This window comes from Egretta garzetta, unplaced genomic scaffold (genome assembly GCF_000687185.1).
Source record: "Egretta garzetta isolate BGI_Z169 unplaced genomic scaffold, ASM68718v1 scaffold551, whole genome shotgun sequence".
NCBI lineage: Eukaryota > Metazoa > Chordata > Aves > Pelecaniformes > Ardeidae > Egretta > Egretta garzetta.
In genome coordinates this window covers 380324-385886 of record NW_009258493.1, presented here as the reverse complement: position 1 = coordinate 385886, position 5563 = coordinate 380324, and the positions used below count along the sequence as shown (strand labels likewise).

At 62.3% G+C, this 5563-nt stretch overlaps 1 protein-coding gene across 1 annotated transcript in view; it reads left to right on the top strand.

Annotated features, from left to right (window-relative positions):
- FMNL1 (formin like 1) overlaps positions 1–5563 on the top strand; it is a 26784-nt gene that overhangs the window by 6961 nt on the left and 14260 nt on the right. The window lies entirely within an intron of this gene.

Genomic DNA, 5563 nt, shown 5'->3' with positions numbered 1-5563 from the left:
GGGGGGCAGCCCCGGGATGGCCCGGGCTCATCCTTAGCGTCGTTCTTGCACCTCTGCTACCCCCGCGGCTACTGCGTGTCCTGAGCCTGTTACTGCGGAACAGCTGATATTTAGCATTATTTAATTATTATTGCTATTATTAAGAATTTTTCCCCTCCCACCCCGTTGCTCATGGGGATGCTCGACCCTGCCCCGGGGATGCTGCCTACCCGGTGCTGCCTCCCCAGTGCTCTCATGGCGGGGGGATCCAGCCCCAAACTGTTGGGGTGACCCCGGTTCTCCAGCTCCCGGGGACGCTCTGCCATGGCGGGGAGCGGTGGCGGCAGGGCCCGGGGCCGGCAGCACGCTGCAGGCAGCCGGTGCTGCAGATGTCAAAGCGCTTGGCTCACCTCCTCCTCCTCCTCAATGCCGTTCTCCCCCGGGGAAAACCACCGGCATCGCTCCCGGTCCAGCCGTGGTGTGAGCAGCGGGCGATGCCGAAGCCGCGTTCCCATGGGATGGCAGCTCCTTGAAACATTCGGAGCTGCAGGAGCTCAGCTCCCACTCACTCCCCTCCCTCCTTGAGCGGGGCCGGCTGGCCGTGACCTTCGCGCCGTGCCGGTCGTGGTCCCGTCACCAGAGCCGGGCCACACTCCATCCCATCTCCGTGCCATCCCCAAAACTGCTCCGTGGTGGAGGGTCAGGCTGAGAGTGGGGGAAAAAAATTGCTGCTTTAATCCCTCATTCCCCCGGTGGGAGATGGAGCCTGTTTGCAGACCCCGTGACGGGAGCGGCCATGGGCAAAAACTCCCGCCAATTCCGGCATGCCAGGTTCTGCTCGGTGGGATCCACTGTCCCAGCCCCAAGCACAAATTATTTGGAAGCTTTTTTGTCTCGTGGCATTTGTAGGAGGATTATTTGGGGATGGGCATCGCAGCCGGAGCTGCTGCTGCTTTGCCACCGCCGGCAGCATCAGCTCCAGCTCGGCATGGCCGTGGGGGGATGATGGCGAAGGGCTTTGCAAGGTGGGGATCTGCATGGGACCCCCCCCAAAATCCCCAAGGAGGGGGCTTTGCTGTGGGATGCCTGTCGCCGGGGGTGCGGAGGGCAGCGGGTGGCTGAGCTGGGTGGTGGCTGCTGTGATGGCTCCCGGGTGCCTCAGCAGCGGTGGCAGGAGGGGACGGGTGGCTGGGGACCTTGGGGTGCTTCCGCTGCTGCGAGGCCTCAGGAAACATCGCTTTCCGCCTGGCTGGGGGGCAGCAGGTTGGAAATCCGAAGCCAAAAAACGATCGGGAAAAGGGGAAAGCGCTGCTCCAGGCCCTTGCCTCCACCTGGACCTTCTCCATCCCAAGGGAAAGCCCTTTCCCGGGAGCCGGAGGGACCCAGGGGGCTGGGTTTTGGCCAGACGGGAACCAGGCATCTTGTGAAATTGGCTGTCCCAATCTCACTTCCTCCTTTTGCAGGTTCCCTTCCCCCTTGTCATGGCCGGGTAGGAGGCAGCGAGACCCCCCGGGGGGATGGGGATGGGGGGGTCGCTCTGCCCTCACCCACCCCAACCACGTTCCTTGACTTGGGACTCAATTTTTCCACCTCCTGAGCTTGTGAGATCAGTGAGGGAGAGGGAGGTGATGGGTTGGGAGCCTGGTGGTGGGGTGTGAGCTGTTGCCACAGCTACGGTGATGCTGTGAGAGCACCTCGTCGGTGCCAATACCAGTTTTGTTCTGGACATCCCAAACTGGGAGAGCTGGTGGGGCAAAACCTGTCAGAAAAGCCAACGGCGGAGTGTGGGGCAGCCAGCGGGAAGAGGGTGGATAAACCCACCATGTGCTGAGAAATGGGGAATTTAGTTTTATTCCCCAAAAGTTGGCTTCTTCCCAGCTAGGGCACTGTGGCAGATGCTGCTTTGGCAGAGAGATGGAAGGGTTGTCCCCATGCCAAGTGGTTTGGGATGTGACGAGGTGGCTTTTTGGGATGGAGTGGAGGAAGGGGAGCACCTTTGCTGCCAGGATAGGGATGTTTGGATACTTCTGCTCGGAGGAGTCGGGATTTCCGCCCTCCCCCCTTTTGCACATCAAGAGGTAGCAATCAGGAATATATAAATGAAATTGTGAGGCGAGGGTGTGGTGGAGCCGAAAATAGCTGGGAGGGCTTGGCTGGAGCCTTGGGGACAGTGGCTGATGGGGACAGCGGCTGACAAGGACGAGGGCTGCTCCGTCCAGGAGGTTTTGCTGGCGAGGGCTTTGCTGCCACTTCTCCTGGGACCTGGGGGAGAGCGCGGCAAACGTCACCGCTGCAGATGTTTGCAGATGTTTGCAGATGGGCTGTTGGCCCCAGTGATGGGACCCAGTCACTAGCGAGCCCTGGCTGCGGTGTTGGCCTCAGCTCATCCAGGGAAGAAAAACAGTGCTTGGGTTTCTGTTGGATCCATCCCCAGCCCGGTCCCGGCACAGCAGCCAGGTCCAGCTGGGAACCGTGGTGGGGTGTCCCCACGGGGGATGTGTGCCCTGGATAGGAAAGGAAGTGGCCTGTGAGCTGAGAGCTGCCATATGTAGCCGGATCAGGCCCTGGTGGAATGAGGAGGGTGTCCCAGTGCAGGGATCCCCCCGCATGGCTGGATCAGCCCCCCGCTGCATGGCTGGATCCATCCCTGGCTGAATCAGGAGGGCATCCCAGTCCAGGGATCCTGCTCATGGGGCTGGATCTGGCCTCCTGTGTGACTGGATCAGCACCCCCATATGCCCGGATCTGGCCCTGGCTGCTTAGGAGGACACCCCGGCACAGGGATCCCCCTGTGCACGGCACAGGGTGTGCAGGCAGGATCCCAGTGGGGATGCGGGCGCAGCGGCTGGATCGGGCTCGGCTCCCCAGCCCGTGCCGAGAGCAGCTTCTGCTTGTTCTTAAAATAGAGCTGGGAGCAGGAGGTGGTAGAGGCCACCCATCCCTTAGCCCGCTCCTTGCCACCCAGTAGGATCCAGCCATCGGTGGGGACCCGTCTGCTCCTCCACTGGCTTGTCCCTGCTGGCATGTGGTGGCTTTGAGACCTGGCCACATCCAGGGAGACTCCCTGGCAGGATGAGCTGGTCCTGGGAGTGTCGCCCAGCCTGGGTTGCTGCACACAGGGGGTTGGGAGAGCCCTGGGTGGGCCTGATCCTGCTGGTGGCCTGGTGCTGAGCCTCAGGAAGAGGCAGGAGGATGGGTCCAGTGGCAACTGGGGTTGCTGGAGGGGACACCACAGGCTGCCGCTGCAGGGCCGGGCATCCCCCAAACCTCCTTGGGTGGGAGCACCGTGCTTCTTGCCCAGGAGAGATGGAGCATCCCGGGTGAGTGGTGTGGTCCATCAGCCACCAGCCGGGCACCTGGTGACGTTAGCCCTTCCCATGGCCAACCAGTCAGTGGAAACCCCTACGCCACCATCTCGGGGCTGCTCTGGCCCCTTCCCCACCACAGGCAGGGTTGGTACCCGATGTCTGGACCGGGATGTTCTCCCATGCTATGTGCCACTTGAGGCTTTACACCCCTGCTCCGTGGGTGCGCATCCCCCACGTGCCCCAGAAACGATGCTCCCTGGGTTCAGTCTGGTTTTCACTCGAGCCCGTTGGTGTTTTGCAGAGCAAACACTTCCGTAAAGCATGCTTTGAATGTTTTGCGCTGGGGTTTGGTTGCAGAGCCCAGCTCTGCTCGGCTCTGCCTGCTCGCGTGCAGAACAAAAAGAAGGTGTCTGACACCCAAAATAGCTCCGTCCCCCCTGCCATCGGCAGCACCGGCGCTGTGGGTGTTGTGATATTAAAAGGCCTTCTCGTACCGGAAAATGACGTAGGTGCTGCTTTGCCTCCCCCCAGTCTTAGTTTTAGGTTTTGGATTAAGCCCAGCTCAACCCCGCAGCAAACCCTCCCTGAGATGGGGGGGTCCCAGCCGGCCGCATCCTGGCACCAGGCAGGGGTGGGATGGCACTGTGGGCTCTGTGGCACCTTGTGTCCCAGGAGGGTTGGTGGAGGACATTTGGTGACATCCGTTCAGAACCACACTGGGCTGTGACGCTGCTGGCAGGCTGGGGGGGCAGGATGGGGAAGCCCCACGCCGGGGTGGGATGAGGGTGCTAAGCGCTGGCCGGAGGGTGCTGGATGACGTGAGGTGGGATGTGGCTACTGGGGACAAGTCCCCGTGGCCCCTCCATCTTTGTCCCCCAAGGAAGAGGAAGACCAAGTCCTTCCTCTGCCACCCCGGGGGTGCTTGGCTGCTGCCCTTCCCCACATCTCCCACCCGGACCCACACCTCCCGCCCTGCCCCACACTTCCCTGGTCCCCCCTCCCCGGCAGGAAACAAGAACCGGTTTCTGTGCTCTGCCGCTGATGCCGGGGACCACAGCGGAGCCACTTCCTCCCCTCCCCGCACCACGTGCCCTCCCGGGCCCATGGTGGGATGCAGCCACCACCCAGTTTGTGCCCCAGCCATGCCACATCCTGTGACCCAGCCCAGCTCTGCTTGTGACGAAGGGACCACGGGGCTTGGTGGCCAAGCCACCTCCATGGGGACATCCCCGGCTTCCCCCCAGCCACTCCTGCATCCTTGTGGTAGGGAGCCCAAGCGAGGTCCTGTCCCACCAGTGATGCTTGGTCCTGGGTTTTCCAGGTCCCACACATGGTCCCTGGAAGGGGTGGCCCACGTGGTGGGTGCCACCGTCCCCTCTCTACTGAGGCCACCCAACAGTGTCTCACTGAGCCCTGGGTGGGGTGTTTGGGTGTGTGGTCCCTCTCGGCACAGCCCTGTCCTTTGGTCTGACCCTCCTGGAGGGTCTCATCCATCCCAAGGACAGCAGCTTGGGGACCATGGGGACAGGGCTCCCCAGCAAAGGGGACATCCAGGTGCTGCTGCCACCTTGCCCTGTCCAGGACCCACGCGGCAGCTCCAGTGCAGCTCCGGCAGTTTCGCAATGAGGCTATTTCTGACCCTGCAGCCTAATTTTACCCTCCTTGCTCAGCTCTCCGTGTGAGCCGTCCCCTGGTCAAATCCAGCCGAGTGTTGGCTCCTCTCCGCCCACGTCCCCTGGCTTTGGCTTCTTGCGAAAGCAGCTCGACAGGTCCTCGGTGGAGGCGGGCAGCGAGGTTTCTGCTCCTGCCTGCCGCCATGGCACCTCTCCTCTTCGATCTGCTCCTACGTGGGCAACCAAACCCCTGTCAGATGCCTTTTCTCCAGGGACGTGGGTGTCCCAGGGGTGCATGCACCCCACACCCCCATCCTCAACATCAGGGGACCCCAAAACTGGAGGTTAAGGGTGACTTGGGGCTGTGCATTGCCTCCACATGCCATTGTGCCAGCTCGCCTGGGCTCTCCAGGCCAGCGGCAACCTCAGATTCTGCTTATCCCTGGGGGCTGGATCACCAAGAAATGGATCTTTTGGGAAAATAAATCAGCCATGACCTGAGCTGAGCTCCCAGCGTGGCCCAGGCCGTGGTGGGTGCCCCATTAAAGGCTCTGCCAGTCACCCCTTGGTGTCCCTCAGGGTCTTGCTGTGTCCCTGAGCACCCCCAAGGCAGGAGCCACCCCTGGGGCCCCCGGGAGCCCCCGGCCGTGGTGCAGAGAGGTT